The 17891-nt window shown below is 38.5% G+C and overlaps 1 protein-coding gene and 1 long non-coding RNA gene across 3 annotated transcripts in view; one reads left to right on the top strand and one right to left on the bottom strand.

The window, feature by feature from the left end:
- Positions 1 to 17891, top strand: part of LOC122435145 — a 45839-nt gene that overhangs the window by 12118 nt on the left and 15830 nt on the right. The window contains exon 1 of one of the 2 annotated variants that reach the window (XR_006267597.1): positions 17248 to 17295. The exons of the other annotated variant lie outside the window; for it this stretch is intronic. This is a non-coding gene — a long non-coding RNA (uncharacterized LOC122435145). Of the gene's footprint in view, positions 1 to 17247; positions 17296 to 17891 lie in introns of those variants that run through there. 2 annotated transcript variants of the gene reach the window in all.
- Positions 1 to 17891, bottom strand: part of RNF128 (ring finger protein 128) — a 98242-nt gene that overhangs the window by 75410 nt on the left and 4941 nt on the right. The window lies entirely within an intron of this gene.

Genomic DNA, 17891 nt, shown 5'->3' with positions numbered 1-17891 from the left:
TTGTACAGTTCTTCTGTGTATTCTTGCCACCTCTTCTTAATATCTTCTGCTTCTGTTAGGTCCATACCATTTCTATCCTTTATTGAGCCCATTTTTGCATGAAATGTTCCCTTGGTATCTCTAATTTTCTTGAAGAGATCTCTAGTCTTTCCCATTCTGTTGTTTTCCTCTATTTCTTTGCATTGTTCACTGAGGAAGGCTTTCTTATCTCTCCTGGATATTCTTTGGAACTCTGCATTCAAATGGGAATACCTTTCCTTTTCTCCTTTGCTTTTTGCTTCTCTTCTTTTCACAGCTATTTGTAAGTCCTCCTCAGACAACCATTTTGCCTTTTTGCATTTCTTTTCCATGGGGATGGTCTTGATCCCTGTCTCCTGTACAATGTCACGAACCTCCGTTCATATTTCATCAGGCTCTCTGTCTATCAGATCTAGTCCCTTAAATCTATTTCTCACTTCCACTGTATAGTCATAAGGGATTTGATTTAGGTTATACCTGAATGGTTTGCTGACTGCTACTGCTGCTAAATCACTTCAGTCGTGTCCGACTCTGTGTGACCCCATCCCTGGGATTCTCCAGGTAAGAACACTGGTGTGTGTTGCCATTTCCTTCTCCAGTGCATAAAAGTGAAAAGTGAAAGTGAAGTCGCTCAGTCATGTCTGACTCTTCGCGACCCCATGGACTGCAGCCTACCAGGCTCCTCCGTCCATGGGATTTTCCAGGCAAGAGTACTGGAGTGGGGTGCCATTGCCTTCTCCGGTTTGCTGACTAGCTGGTATTAATTTTTTCCTACTGTGTTTGTTAAGGTATAATTTACACACAATAAACTTCTCTTTTTTTAGTATACAATTCCATAAATTTGGCAAATATATAGTCATGTAGCCACTACCACAATCAAAATATTTCATCACTCCCTCAAATTCCACATACTATGCCTTTATAGTCAAGTCTCCCCCTGCACCCATCCTTTACCCCTGGCAACCCTTCATCTGCTTTCTGTCCCTATGGTTTTTTTTCCTTTTCTAGAACGTCATGTAAATAGAATCACTAAGTATGTAGTTTTTTTGCATCTGATTTCTTAGTAAAATGTGTTTGAGACTCATCTAAGTTATTGCAATAGCAAGACATTTAAACAAAAGAGTGGTTAGAGAGATGGATGCTGGAAGGGGTTACAAAGTCCTATGTGAATGCAGAGGGGGGAATGTTTGCTTTTGACTTAATGATTTGGGGGAGATTTCATGGAGAAAGTAGCATCTGTCTGAGCAGGGCCTTGAGGGGTGGGTAGGTGGAATTTTTATAGGTGAGAGAAGATATTTCACTAAAGGATATAGCAGAAACAGAAGCTCAGAGTCAGGAAAGAGCAGGGGGATTGAGGGAACATTGTTTCAGTTTGTTTAAGCATAAGAGGAGGAATATTGGGAGACAGGACAGAAAAGGTAGGTTAGGGCTTTGTTGATCTTGAATAATGTATTTAGGAATTTGGTCTTGATTTATTTGGCGCTGGTGGTAAAGAACACGCCTGCCAATACAGGAGACGTAAGAGTACTGGGTTTGATTCCTGGGTTAGGAAGATCCCCTGGAGGACGGCATGGCATCCCTCTCCAGTATTCTTGCCTGGGAAATCCCATGGACAGAGGAGCCTGGCTGGCTACAGTCCATGGGGTCACGAAGAGTCGGACAGGACTGAAGTGACTTAGCATGCATGCCCGAATCATGATTGCAGGTATTTGATTCAAGCTCTTCTTAGAGGAGAGTAATAGTTCTGACTGCAGGTAATTCTGCTGCCCTGCCTGAGTTGAAGTAAATGGCTCTCTATCTGGGTGAGTATATACAACTGTGACCTATAAAATAAGGCCATAAATGACATCTAAATATATCAAAAGCATACCAAGGATATAAAATATCTGTGTTACTGGTACTTGCTAGGAAACATGTTCATGAAATGACCTAATCTAATACTTAACCAAAAGCTCTCTTATCTCTCCATTCATTTGTATTCTCTCAATTCTCTCTAGGTTAAGGTATCAAAAAGCCAAGTATTGTTCCTGGATTCTATTTTTCTACTTCTCCACAGAAACATCTTCACCGGGATGGTGGTGGTGGTGGTGGTGGTTTAGTCACTTCAGTCATGTCTGACTCTTTGCATCCCCATGGACCACAGCTCACAAGGCTCCTCTGTCCATGGGATTTTCCTGGCAAGAATACTGGAGTGGGTTGCCATTCCTTCTCCAGAGAATCTTCCCGATCCAGAGATTGAACCCATGTCTCCTACATTGGCAGGCGGATTCTTTACCGTTGAGCCACTATAAGTATCAATTAATGTTAAGGCTTCTATCTAAGCAGGTAGCCAGTAAAAATTCCTGATTGAACAGCATTTCTTTCTTTTATAAAACTATATTATCCACTGGTATTATTCAAGTTCCTATGTAAAAAGAACCCATTCCTATTTGGGATGCTTTTTTCCCCCCTGGGACAAGAACACACATTTCACCAAAGAGGATATACAGATGGTAAATAAGCACATGAAAAGATGTTCAACATTATTAGCCATTAGTGGAATGTTCATTAAAGCCACGATGTGATATCACTGCATACCTATCAGAATGGCTTAAAAATATGACCACACCAAATGATGGTGAGAATGTGGAGAAACTGCACCACACATACACAGTCGGTGAGAATGTAAAATGGTATAGCAAATTTGGAAAACAGTCTGGTAGTTTCGTATAAAATTAAACATATAACTACCATATAACTCAGCAATACTAGTTTTGGGCCTCTATCTTAAATAAATGAAAAATTATGTTCACTAAAATATATGTATATGAACATTTATAGCAGCTTCATTCATAGTTGCCCCAAACTGGAAAGAACCCAAATGTTCTTTGATAGGTGAATAGTTAACCAATTGTGATACATCCATACCATGGAATACTACTCAATAAAAAAGAATGAACTATGAATATATGCAACAATCTCAACGGATCTCCAGAGAATTACACTGCATGAACAAAGTCAATCTGCAAAAATTACATACAGTATGACCCCATTTATATAACATTTTTGAGATGAAGAACTGTAGTAATGAAGAACAGATTAATGGTTGCCAAGAGTCAAGGAAAGGGTATGGGGTGGAGGTGTGTGTCACTATAAAAGGGCCATATGAGGGAACAATGTGGTGATGGAATTGTTCTGGACCTTGACTGTGGTGGTAATCACATGAACCTACACATGTGATAAAACTGCATAGAACATGCAATAGAAAGTAAAGTGAAGTCACTCAGTCATGTCTGACTCTTTGCAACCCCATGAACTGTAGCCTACCAGATTCCTCCATCCATGGGATTTTCCAGCCAAGAATCCTGGTGTGGGTTGCCATTTCCTCCTCCAGGGTATCTACCCGACCCAGGGATTGAACCCAGGTCTCCCACATTGTAGGCAGACGCTTTACTATCTGAGCCACCAGGGAAGTCCCAGAACATGCCATGAGTGCATGTGAAACTAGGAAAATCTAAATAAGCTCAGTGGATTGCATTAATGTCAATTTCCTGGTTGTAATATTGTTCTATAGTTATATAAGCTGATAATATTCAGGGAACCTAGGTGAATGGTATATGGGATCTCTATTTCATACAACTGCACATAAATCTACAATTATCTCAAAATGAAAAGTTTTTTGAAAAGAGAAATGTGTGTTGGTTGTAGAAATGTATATGTATAATACATTACTTGAATTTAACTCTAGGAAATTATCTCCTTTTTTTTTTTTTTGCCGAGGGATTCAGATGTTTTCTTAAGACATTAAAGTTTTGAAAAAACATTAAAATTCACCAAGTTTCTAGTTCTAACTATGTTTTAGGAGGCATACAGACCAAACAGGGGCACTACTTCTGCTTTTGCTATCTTAACCTTTTGGGGGGACAGAGTTCCTTCTGAAACTTTGATGAAACTTTGTTGTTGTTCAGTTGCTCAGTCATGTCCGACCCTTTGTGACCCCATGGACTATATAGCATGCTGGGCTTCCCTGCCCTTCACTATCTCCCAAAGTTTGCTCAAACTCATGTCCATTGATGAAACTTATGTACACAGTGAATGAACACACACAAATATGTGCACAATTTCAAGGACTTCATGGACCTCATGAAGCTTATCCCAGTGACCCCATGTTAATGTTCATCTAGTGCTATACTGTTCAATACAGTAGTCAACAGCTTCATGTGTCTATTTAAATTTAATAAAAGTAAAAATTCAGTTCTTCAAGCACATTAGCCACATTTCAAGTGCTCAACTGCCACAAAAGGTTGTGGCTATGTATATTGGAGTGCATGGAGATAGAAGTTTGTCATTTACATTATTATATATAATGGCAGAAGAAAACAGGGCTGGCACTTGCAAATAGGAAGAATTGTTTCAAGTGCATTATTTTGGAAGACAACAGAGATACAGATGAATAATTTCAGGAGATATTCAAGAGTCAGGCTTACCTACATAAGAGCAAAACAACTGGCTAAAAGTAGAACATTCAGTTGCCTTGTTCAACTAGTATTTTTTATTTATTTGGGTGTCATGTAAACATATATGATACTAACTGTGGCAAAGGGTTATTAAAACAGAGGGGAAAAGCAAGATTTTAACTGCTGTGATGGGAAGATAAATAGCTGAGTTGAGTAACATTTTAGATGTGTGGGCAGAAAAAAAGATGGAGAAAAATGTAAGAGAACTGGTATCTTGCAATTTTCTGATTCATTGCAGTTTGTCAAGTATTTAGAAATAGAGGGCACTCATGCTTAAAGTAGTGGTCATTTACCAAAGCTCTGATGATCTTTCTCTTATTAGAAGAATTATATTCTTAAAATGCAAATAATATTCTTGCCTGTCTGGCTTTCTCCTTCAAATATTGAAATCAACTTTTTTATTTTTTAATTGAATTTCATTTTCCACCTAAACTAGGTGCACACCAGAGTTATTATACTGAAGGTTTAGATTTCTTGGGGTCACTGTTTATTAGTCCCCTAAGAAAGAGTTGAGTCAGATCTCAGTTATAGATACAAGTATATGGGAAGCAGCGATATAGATAATACAAAAGAGCAGATTATCAAAGACACTTGGAGTTGGCTTTGAAATGCATTTTTCAGCACATTTTCATCTTATGTTTTATGCAGGCATTCCCTTCAAACCCATAAGAGGTGACTGAAGTAGCTTGAGTGATCAAAGAAAATTAGCCTGAGATTTAAACACTGCCAGTGGACTAGCTGCATGCAGGTAATTAAATTAATGGCATAACTTAGCATATTTATATTCTGTCTATCGCCTTGCTTCCATGAGCATGTAACCACTAAAGAGGATCTGTGAACTCACTGGTCTTATTCATTCTGGGAATTTATTCACATCTTCAAGGTGGTTGGTTTTAAAGGAATCAATTAGATTGATTTTTGTTTTATTTAAATCTATTTGGCTGAACTTGACTGAGTATCTTGGTGTTCTCTTAATTGAAAAAGTTGCCATATGACATCAGAAGACATTGGAAATTTTACTTCAGATGCAAATATAGAATGTTACTGCTTAAATATCCTTGAGGCAAGTACCAAGGTGTTTGGATTAGCCATAAAAATGCTCAACATGCCCTCTGCTGGGCCTTTCTTTTATAAGATTGGAATTGAAAAATGGCTGTGTCATCTGGTTGTACAGCGGGCTGAGAAAAGGAATTCCCCACAATGATCACATGCAATGAATAAACCCTAAGTACAGGTTCATGAGTTTTTCTGGCATGAATAAGTCTGGCTCACTTAGCTGGTTTCAAAAGGAAGATTTAAACATTATCTCGACCCAAAGAAACGAAAACTTCGTCATGCATTTGGGAATTCCCTTGTGTTTTATGAAGCAAGAACATCTCATTGTCAGGTAATAGCTCCATAAATATGTAAACCAATAGAACAATTCTACCATTATTATATTTTATGTAATTATTACATTATTACACAAACCAACTAAATCATTCTGCCACAAGAGAATATCTGTAAAGAGGTGAATTTTAATTCAAGATATTTGCAGGGTTTGCAAAGATGCATTTCTACCTATCCCTTCCCCCCATCCCCAGGGTTTTATCTGAGACCAAATCCTATGAATCAGTAGGTGTTCCTTCCTATAAATTAAGAGGGTGTTTTGATTTTAGAGAAGAAGGGAGATTTAGGTTCAGTGTTTCTTCTTTAAGCAAAAATTATTTTTATATTTTTGTTGGATCAAAATATTTTTTAATATCCTCTGTGGTATAGTAACAAATATCCTGCAAGGATCTTCCCCACAAATTCCTTACAGTCAAATGAGGGTGTACACAGTTCATTTGTATAAACTATAATCACCACATTTTAGTTGACCACATGTTCCTGCTTATAGCTTCAGAAGAAGCAAATCATGAAGATAGACAAAATCCAGAGACTATTGCTTCTCCTCTACCCAGTTCCAAGTGGCACTCAAAAAAATAGAACTGGCCAGAATATAACTGGCTTTTTTTTTTTTTATGAATTTCTTGCTAAGGCACCAAGATCAGCTCTTGGAGCCCTGAGAGTCAAATAGGTTTTCATTTTTATCAAACTGAAAATTCTTCCAGACTCATTTAAGGCAATGTCCTCAATGAAATCATTGTACTCTGAGTTTTCTGAAGCATCCAATTACTTCTACTATTAACAAAATAAATAATAACTGCAAAGATAATGATTGGAGCATTATAGAAATCTGTCTTGTGGTATATATTAGTCTTTGCTGCTTTCCTTTTGTTATGAATGTTAGTGGTATGTCAAAGACAAGGGTGAAACTAACTACAGGACAGGAAAACATACTAAAGGAATTTCGATTATCTATTTTTTCATATTTCAGTAGAACATGGTGCTTTACTGTGTAGCCTTTCAGAAATCAGAATACTACAATCTATGCAGTAATTAAATTTATCTGAAGGTACATTTAAGACAATAGGGGTTTTGTGTTTTTTTGTTTCTTTTTGCCCTTTTGTTTGCTGAATGCAAAGAAGTCTTGAATTACCCTCCTACTCTGAGTAATATTTTCTTTCTCTCACGTGCAATAGGTACATAATTTGAGAAGGTATTTTAAAAATATGGATTGGCCAAAAAGTTCATTTGAGTTTTTCCATCCCATCTTATGGTAAAACCTGAACTAACTTTTTGGCCAACCCAGTATATACTGTCTCCAAGAACTTATTGTAAGGGAATGGAAATATTCCCATAAGAAGTTATAGCATAAAAATGTCCCAGATAAATGTCAGAAAAAACCCACTGAACACCACAACTGCATGTTTTTAAAATGTAATTACAGGTTAAGAGCATAGGTCCATTAAATGGCAGCCTAAGGGACCAGGTATGTGAAGTATTAGTGCTTGAAGGAGATGCATCTTTTGTTTACCACTTTACTAACATTTTAAGTATTCACAGAGTGAGGATTAATGGGCTGTGGACATTGATTTTTTTCAGAGAAGTATTAATAGGATATCCAAGAGTTAAAACAATTTTCACAAATGAACAATGTGGATATTCTTTTAGATTTAACTTTTGTCATTGTCAGAAATACAGTCCAAGTATACAGAATAAAGAAAATAGAACTCTACTTTCATTATGAAATTATTTTGCAGAGAGAGAAAAACTTTACTAAATCAGACTTGCTTGAAGTTGGCAAGTGCTATAATTGGAATTATAGAATAATATTTCATTATTTTGGAGAAGGGCTAGGGCTCATTCTGTGATGAAAGGAAATTTATGGTGTAGATAAGTTCTGCACTGAGAACAGTTACCTTGTACAAGAAAACCATTTTTTCTAGTGCCTTAGGAAGCATTCATTTACATAAAAGCAATTAGACTATTAATTAAAATCATTTTCACTGTTCTTTGAAGCAGATTTCTATATTTCATTAGCTTTGATTACATTACTGTTATATGCCTGAAAAAAATATTCTTTCAAATGCCCTTCCAGAGTTCAGTGATTTCCTGTCACACAAGCCTTCCTCTTAAAATTTTAACGACATACGAAATGCAGCTTTACTATTTTCAAGTAATACAATAACACAAATGAATTGGTACTAAAATCATGTCAAAGAGAAGCACTACTGGGGATCTTTTAATGAACAGGCAAAGATTGTTTGCAGGAAAACAGTTGCTTTTATGTACCGCATAAAAACAGTTTTCTATTCTCTGAAGCAGTTAATCATCTCTCCACTCCTCTAAGTGCCAACCCCACATTTTTAACTTAAACACTGGTGAGAATTAATGAGGTTTTTCTTACACGCTACCCAAATTCACAGTGTATGATACAGATCACTACATCTACAATAGTTTATATAAAGAAGTGAAAGAGTCATTTTAATTCCACGATATTGTGCAATGAAACAAGACCTGAACTGGAATTTGAATCCTTCACCCCATGACCCTGTGTGGGTGTAAGCCCTCTGTGTAGGTGTGTGAATCACTGGTGGTAATCTAGGCAGTTCCTATTGCCAGGGCTTTATATAGAAGCAGCCTAACAAAAGTCATGTCCTGACTGCCAGCTGAAGGTGAGACACCAAATAGCCTCAGGGAGAGACGATGGAGATGAAAAGAACATGTTAATAGCCAGCAAGGCTATTATTAAGTTGAGGAACCCCAACACTTCTGGTATTACTATAGATAGAGTTGTGAAGTAGGTAATATTTGTTTGGGAGAGTATATGATTCTCTTTTTAGCCTCATTCATCAATCATCAGTGAGGGCTTAGTGTTAGTCTGTTACTGTGCTAAGTACTATGTATATTGACCTGAACAAAACAAGGTCCCTGGATCTCCAACTGTCTAGTACTGCTTCTAGGTCACAGCTCATCCCATCTGCCATTTTGCACTCAAGTCACTATCAGTGAATTGCTATGGTATCCAAATAGGAAAAGGAGTATGTCAAGGCTGTATATTGTCACCCTGCTTATTTAACTTATATGCGGAGTACACATGAGAAGCGCCGGGCTGGAGAAAGCACAAGCTGGAATCAAGATTGCCGGGAGAAATATCAATAACCTCTGTTATGCAGATGACACCACCCTTATGGCAGAAAGCGAAGAAGAACTAAAGGGCCTCTTGATGAAAGCGAGAGGAGAGTGAAAAAGTTGGCTTAAAACTCAACATTCAGAAAACTAAGATCATGGCATCTGGTCCCATCACTTCATGGGAAATAGATGGGGAAACAGTGGAAACAGTGGCTGACTTTATTTTGGGGGACTCCAAAATCACTGCAGATGGTGACTGCGGTCATGAAATTAAAAGACGCTTACTCCTCAGAAGGAAAGTTATGACCAACCTAGACAGCATATTAAAAAGCAGAGACATTACTTGGTCAACAAAGGTCTGTCTAGTCAAGGCTATGGTTTTTCCAGTGGTCATATATGGATGTGAGAGTTGGACTATAAAGAAAGCTGAGTGCCGAAGAATTGATGCTTTTGAGCTGTGATGTTGGAGAAGACTCTTGAGAGTCCCTTGGACTGCAAGGAGATCCAACCAGTCCATCCTAAAGGAGATCAGTCCTGGGTGTTCATTGGAAGGACTGATGCTGAAGCTGAAACTCCAATACTTTGGCCACCTGATGCGAAGAGTTTACTCATTTGAAAAGACCCTGATGCTGGGAAAGATTGAGGGCAGGAGGAGAAGGGGACAACAGAGGATGAGATGGTTGGATGGCATCACCAACTCAACTGACATGGGTTTGGGTGGGCTCCGGGAGTTGGTGATGGACAGGGAGGCCTGGCATGCTGCAGTTCATGGGGTCGCAAAGAGTCAGACACAACTGAGTGACTGAACTGAACTGAACTGATTGTATCTGTTGGGCTTCCCTAGTGGCTCAGTGATAAAGAGTTCACCTGCCAATGCAGGAGACATGGGTTCAATCCCTGGGTTGGGAAGATCCCCTGGAGAAAGGAATGGCAACCTACTCCAGTGTTCTTGCCTTGAAAATCCCAAGGACAGAGGAGCCTGGTGGGGCTACAATCCATGGGGTCTCAAGAGTCGGACATGGCTTAGTGACTAAACCACCACCATACCAAAGGAGAGATCAGGGTAAGTTGTTAGTCAAGAAAGTCTTCTAATAGGACATAAATTTTGGCCAAGATTTTAAAGTGAGAAAGAATTGGATAGGAAAAGAGAGGGAATAAATCAAGAAGTGGAATTACTTCATCATCATCATCCTATTATTACCATCTTTTTGAGTGTCTATGGTAGAATAAGCATCATGCTAAGTGCTTTCTTTACATGTGTTATCTCATTTGATCCTTACAAACATGCTATAAGGTGGCACTGTAGTATACCCACTTTATAGATGAGATGACTAAGATGAGAAGACTGGAATTCAGAGAAGTTAAATAACCTGTTCAAGATCACACAGCTAGAAAACAAACAGTAGATCTGATATTCAAATCCAGATCTGTCTCCCTACCAAGCCCAGGCCCTAAATCACTATGACATGCCACTGCTTCTCACAGAACCCTTGTTACATTTTCTGAAGGCTGAGAGAGAGCAAGCTATGAAATGTAAAATTTGGGAAGATAGGACCAATAGTTGGTCCTTAGCACATATTTGTTAAATCAATAAGTAAATCCTTGCTTTGTAGATGGAAAAAAAAAGACCCCACATTTTATGTCTCTTTCTATTCTCATGTTAGAAAACCCAATTGTCAGCCAGAACTTGCCCTCCCTAGAAGCTTACATCTTAGTCACTGCAGAACTATCCCTAGGCCCAGGTTATGGATATGTAAACAAGGACGAGTGGCACCCAGGGGTTTTATGCCCTAGTGTTTATCTCACCTCTTGTTTCCCAGGGGTGATGGGGGAGGTGTCATGTATAATATGCATCAGGTTAGGGCCCTAGCATTTCTCTTTAGGCCTTCTTTAAAGCTTCTCTTGTTCAGACAAAGAGCTGCAGTATTCTGAGGAGAAAGGATGTGTTCTTCGTGAAATGGTCAGAGAAACCATACATCTTCCTTCAGCCAAAATGCAACTTACCCCTCTCTCCATCTGAGTTCTGTTCCAAGAATTCTCCACAAAGCCCTCTAGTAAATATGGCCTTTCTGCATATCCTGGCTTTTTGACAAGACTAATTTTCTAAGAACATTTGCCTGTACAGTTGGAATAGTAATATATTTCTAAGAATTAACCACTGTGGCCTCCAATTGCAACTGATCTTTACCATACACAAGTTACTGAGCATTTAGATGCAGTTATATCCTCTACGAGGCTAATAAAAATAATCAGTGGGAAAATTAATTTGACAAATGGTTATTTGGTCCATGTAAGTATTTTTTAAGAGCTAAAATAATGTCAAACATCCTATTTGACTGATTCTCCACTCCTTCTACTCAGCCTCCATCACTGAATTGACTGCTCTGAGGAAAATAACTCAATTTATATTTCCATTTAAAAGCTAAAAATACACACAAGTAAATGTAGGTTGGATTTAATTCAGTTCTGGAATGCAGGGCAACCAGGCATTTAATCATTGCAGTTTTGACATCCTAAGGCCTTGACTAGGTTTCTACCAGTTTTTACTAAAAGCATTAGTCATAACAAACAGATCATTTCCCAGAACATTTAATTTATTAAATGGACCTAAATAATTTTTGTCATGAGCTCACTCTTTATAAGGATTTCATATTTTTATGAAACATCCTCTAGATATCTATGTAACACTGGATGCAAGTCCCAACTTACACCTGATTTAAGACTTTAAAAGTTCCATTTGGAAACTTAAGACTGGTTAGTTTTACTTTCGGGTCATTCAGCATCTATTACCTTCAGTGTACTCTCCCCTCCCTGCCCACACATTAACATTCTCCTCTTTCACTCTTGTAATCTATAGCCACAGCTCTAGGATCCTACTGATCTCAATTCTTTCATATTTTCATCTTTACTGTATTCAGCTCTGCCCTTCTCAACTTTTTCAAGAGTTCCTTCTCTCTTGTGAATAATTCTCTTATGTTTTATATACACTTCCATCCTTTTACACTGGTAAACCAAGTCCTTTATTTGTCTGAGACAGCTTTACCTTCACACTAATGCTTCCTGGTCTCACATTCATATCATCCTTAGTTATTGTCCCAAATGGAAGCTAATTTGTTTTATCTTCATTCTGTGCTCCCCTCTCTATACTGTTCATTACTTTCTTCTTCCACTGCTCTTTCCCTCAAAGTTTCCATTGAGTCTTCCAGATCTCTGGTTCCATGACACATGCTCAACTGGTAAAATTCCCTCATTTCCTCACCACTGAGGGTTATACTAAAATTATGATATTTCCTTATGGTCCCTGACCCATCTTACCCCAGAGGACACCACTTTTCCTTCAGTTACTTTTAATAGAGACAGCTCATCCTTCTGTATCCCACATATTTCAGAGCTATAGGGGGTCTCCTCACTCCCACATGGTTGTTTCCAGACCACTTTCCCCCCACCATCATGAGTAAAACCCATTTCTTGGAAACTCATGTCAGTCAAGAGACTCACGGCACTTGGTTTTACCACCTCCAAGTCCTTCTCTCCCTGTTTGGTCATGGACCTACTTCCTAGTCATTCCCCCATGAAGAAGACTTTGGCATTTGAATCACAGTCATTCTCTCCACCCTAAGTTCTTCCATCATCCAACAGTCTGGCCTCCTTGTGATTCAACCTCAAGGACATTTGTCTATTCCACTGTAGTCACTCCACTGTCATGACCAGACTCTGGACATTATTATCATCCTGATCTGCTCAACTTCTGAAATCTTAACAGAAATATTTCACTTCCTAATTGCCTCCTTGGGTAGCTCTCCCTTTTATGTTCCCACTCCTGATCTTTGAGTTCTTTGCTATCATCTTCTATAACTTTAACATCCACCCACATTGATAACCTTTCCAACACTATGACCTCATAATTTCTTAACCACTTCAGCTCCAACAATCTCAACACTTCTCTGAATAGTGCTTTTTATAGTCTGCCTTTTACTAGTTGTGTAAATATTGGTTCTCCCTACTACATTTTCTTCCTTGAGGGCAATGATCGTGGTTTGGTACTATTTTGTATGGCACCTTATGTTGTGTATGCTCACCAGAAAAGTATTATTGTGTACTGTTTAAAAGCACAGGTTCTGACGTCAGTATTGCAAACCTTAGTTTTGTAATCTACTAGTTGTTATGACTATGAGGGGAAAGTTAACCAACCTTTCTATGTCTCAGTTTCCATAGATATGAAATGTAAATACTAACACTTTGTACCTTATGGATTTTTGAAATGATTAATTACACTATGTGTAGCACATAGCTAATAGAATATTTACTGTTAACAACTGCCCTCATAAAGGGCAACGAAAACCAGTTTTTAATAGGAATTAGGTACAATACTGAATGAAAAGAACTCCAGATATTAGGGATAATGATATGGAGACAGTCATTTTTTAAAACCTGAGAGCAAGTGAATTATTAAGCAAATTTTTATTTCCCTCAATTTGCACTTTCCACTAAGGAGATGCCAGAGACCAATTTATTTAACCACATAGTATCACTAAGTATCACTGCATGTAAAGTCATTAGAAAATCACATAATAATATATATTATTAAAATGTAGATACAAATGTGATATATGTCTAAAAATCTAAAACATTAGGTAGAGTACATTGCTCCTTGTATGATGTGGTAAGGGATGCTCTGAAATATGATTTCCTCCAATTTTCTGTTCCACAGTTCTGTCAAATGTCCTGATATTATCATCAGAAATCAGGTTTGTTTGTTTAAATCACGTTGTTCCTAGAGACAACTAGTAAAGTTCTCCCTGGGATACTTTATTAAAGTAGCTCTGGCATATCTAATAATTACCTAAATGAGTAGGACATAAGACTTGTGAGTTTAGATGGAAATGGATATAATTTCTTTACATAAAGTCCTTGCTGTCTAGGGAAGGTAAGCTTGAGTAATGGAAGAGAACTAGCTAGGGTAAGAGGACTTAGGAACCAAGGGCTGCTGAAAATGGAGAGGTAATTTAAGAGGGGCTGTTCAATTGTATGCAATGCCATTCAGGCATTTCTCCATCTAGTTTAGGAGAAAGAGGACAGGAGTTATATATCAATAAACAAAAAGCACATGTTTAGACTTACAAAACATTCCTTGATTAAAAAATATATTCCTAGACTTTAAAATGGAGAAAGAGGAGATAAAATGTCCTTTAAATAGCTCATAGTGAATTTACTCATTTTTTTTTCTTGAACCAGCATTCAGAGGTACTGTATCTTTAACTCACTTATAAAAATATAAACTTATGCAGTTGTGTATGTTTGTGTCTATATGGTGGGAGGTGGGGATGGGGAGAGAAAAAGAGAGACAGACACTTGGGAATTTATGTGAGAATATGAGAGAGAGGTACTAAAATCCTGTTATTGTAAGCCAGGTTATAGTAAGGCTTATGATATTTTCAGAGTTTTGTGAATTCCAAGCATAACCATGATATTTTCCAGGTCTAACATATTATATACTTGCTGGTACATCTCATGATCATGCTAGTTTTAAAATAACTTTGTGTCATTCTTTATTTAACTTGTGGCACAATGTGACTGGGCTTCCCAGGTGGCACTTGTGGTAAAGAACCCATCTGCCACTGCAAGAGTTGCAAGAGATGGAGGTTCAATCCCTGGGTCAGGAAGATCCTCTGGAGGAGGGTGCTTCAGTATTCTTGCCCGGAGAATCCCATGGACAGAGAAGCCTGGTGGGCTATGGTCAATAGGGTCGCAGAGTTGGACACAACTGAAGTGACTTAGCATGCATGTACAATGTAACTGTCAAATATTTTGGTTATAAACCTGCCATAAAATTTTTCTATTTTACATCTGTCTCTATATTTATTATTCTTTACTATTTTCTATGGCACTTCATCTTGTTTTAATAGACACTTTTTCTAATTTGTCAAGATATTTTTAAATTTCACTTGTGTCTTACAATTTGACACTCAACTGGAAGTCATATGTATAAGCGACAAAAATGTTTTCAATCCTTTTATCAAGGGCACCTGGGAATTCCCTGGCAGTCCAGAGGTTAGGGCTTGGCACTTTCACTGCTGAAGGTGCTGGTGGGATCCCTGGTTGGGGAACTAAGACCCCTCAACCTGTGTGGTGCAGTCAAAAAAAAGGCACCAATACAATGATATCTAAAAAAAAGAAAAGAGAAATAAAACTGTCCCTTTTACCTATTGTTCCCGTAAATATATGCTTATACATATGTATTTGTATTATAGCTTGCCAGTAAGGATAACAAGATTCAAAAGCCTTACTAAAGTCTTGAAACTTGATAAAGAGTGTCTCCCAGAATCTTCTCTCAAACAACACACTTATTGGTGGAACAGTGGGAGCATTTCTGTAGTAAAGTCAGGAACAAGTCAAAGGGGTACATTTTACCACCACTGGAACCCTAGACAGTAGAATAGGACCACTGGAAAGAATGAAGAGGTACTGTTAGTATAAAAGACAAAACTGTAGAGAAAATGGTCATTTATCCTGAAAATTCAAGAACAAATTATTAAAATAAAATAGTTTAACAAAGTGATCAGATATAAGAGCAACATCAAATAGTGATGCAAGGTCAATGTCATTAGCTTCCTTAGGTATCAGCATTAATTATGTTCATTGGAGTATTGTCTATAAAAAAGCAAAGTTGAAAACAACCTAATTGTTCATTAATGAGGAGTGGTTGAATAAGTTATGAGTGTGCTTGCACTATGAAATATTATGCAGTAGTTAAAAATGGATACAATCTAAATATGAATTTATTAACATGGAGATAACTCCAGTTCCTACTGTTGAGTGACAAAAGCAAGTTGCAGAATAACTTCATTAATGTGAAAAATAAAAGATAGATTGATTTTGTATTTTCTATTGGTATACATATGCAATAATTTATACAAAAAGCCTGAAAGGTTACCTACCGAATGAATAGCAATGGTTATCTTTTGGGACAGGCCTGAGATTGCAGGCAATGGTCAAGGGGAACTTTATATTTTGTGTTTTGTTTTTTTAAAAGAGGAAGTATTACCTGCATAGGGAAAAATAAAAACAATTTTAGAGTGAAATAGTTTGCTGAATTCACCTAAACTTCATTTGAACTTGTCCATCTTTTCATATATAACAAGGAATTGCTTTTTAGTTTCTTAACCTTTCATTCATTTAACAACTAGTGAAGACTATGCACTATGCTCTGTACAATGAGTGACATGTTCTCTGCCATCCTGGAACTTATAATCAAGTGGGAGAGATGCATAATAAGCAAATGAGACCGTCATTACACTTTATAAGAGATTTCAACAGAAATAAGCACCGAGTTTTGATTGAAATTAATGTGGTCAGAGGAGATTTCTGTGAAGAAGAGACATTTAAACTGGGATTCAGAGTATTGGATACAGTATATCATGTATTGTAGTGATGATGGTGATGAGGAGAAAAACAAGCCCAAAGGGCCTCTCAGAAGAAGCTTCGTGGGTTGGTGAAAATATCTGAGGGTCAGAGTGGTTAGGCTTTAGGCAGGGTGCGTGGCAGTGTTAAGTTGGGAAGGCAGGCAAAGGCCAGATCATACAAGTCTTTTCAGGCATGGTAAAGTTTAGATTTTATTTGAAGAATAATGTTAAGTCACTGGGGGCGGGGGTTGGTTTTGAGAAGAGAAGCAATGTGATCTGACCTCTATTTTTAGAAGATCGTTCCAGCTGCCATGTCGAGAAAGTAGTGACACAGTTATATTTTTGGAGGCAGCATTATATGAAAACATGAAAGAGAAATGACTTCAGTAGAGGGGACAGCAAGTGCAAAAGCTAGCTCTTTTGGTTTAGAAACAAGAAAGACAGGAGTGGTGGAGGCATAGTAATGTGGGGGAGCGGGGTGTGGAATCAGGTCTCATCACCCAGGGTCTTGTAGGACCTGCATGAAGCCTGGGTTTTATTCTAATTTGGACTGAATTCCATTTTCCACAGGATCACTCTGACTGCCGGGTGGAAGACAAGACTCTGTAGGGGGGTGAGAGTAGAAGGGAGAGCTGCTGGGAGGTTATTGCCATGGTCCAGGTCCCCAGTGGCTTAGCTGGTAAAGAGCCCACCTGCCAAGGCAGGAGACGTAAGAGACATGGGTTTGATCCCTGAGTCGGGAAGATCCTCTGGAGGAAGGCATGGCAACCCACTCCAGTATTCTTGCCTGGAGAATCCCATGGACAGAGGAGCCTGGCAGGTTATGGTCTATAGGGGCGCAAAGAGTTGGACATGACTGAAGCAACTGAGCACGCATGCAGGTGAGGCATCATATTGGCCTGTGCTTGGGTTGAAGCAGCAGAGGTGGGGAAAGGGACGGATTTCAGGAATGCTTGGGGATTGAATCAACAGGACTTGATGCTTAATGAGATGTGGGAGTGTAAAGAAGAGGGCGCTTTCAAGCACTTTCAGGCTCAAGGCGGGGAATGGTTTATTGGGACTGAGGGCCTGAAAGGGGCCCAATGTGGCTGGAGCTCAGTGTAGGGGGTGGTGTGCAGGGAGGTGAGAGGAGATGAGGTCAGAGTGGTGGGCACGAGCCAGGTGATTCATGGCCAGGTGAGGACATGGAAACGTGTCTGAATGTACTCTAAGCGCCATGGGAAGCTACTGAAGGGTTTTAAACAAGGTGTGGTCTGGTTTTATTCTCAAAAGCCACTTTGGCTTCAGAGTGGGTAGTAGGCTTAGAGGGGGACAAAAGAGGCAGGGAGATGAGTTAGGAAGTTATTGCAGAGGTCTGAGGATGAAGTCTTGGAGATGGTGCCAGGCAGATTTGAGATTCATTTGAAGTGGAACTGATTAGTTTTCTTGAATTACACACACACACACACACACACACACACACACACACACACATATG

The sequence above is a fragment of the Cervus canadensis genome, chromosome X, assembly GCF_019320065.1.
Source record: "Cervus canadensis isolate Bull #8, Minnesota chromosome X, ASM1932006v1, whole genome shotgun sequence".
Taxonomy (NCBI): Eukaryota; Metazoa; Chordata; class Mammalia; order Artiodactyla; family Cervidae; genus Cervus; species Cervus canadensis.
The sequence above is the reverse complement of the archived record's forward strand: the minus strand, read 5'-3'. Positions and strand labels throughout refer to the sequence as shown.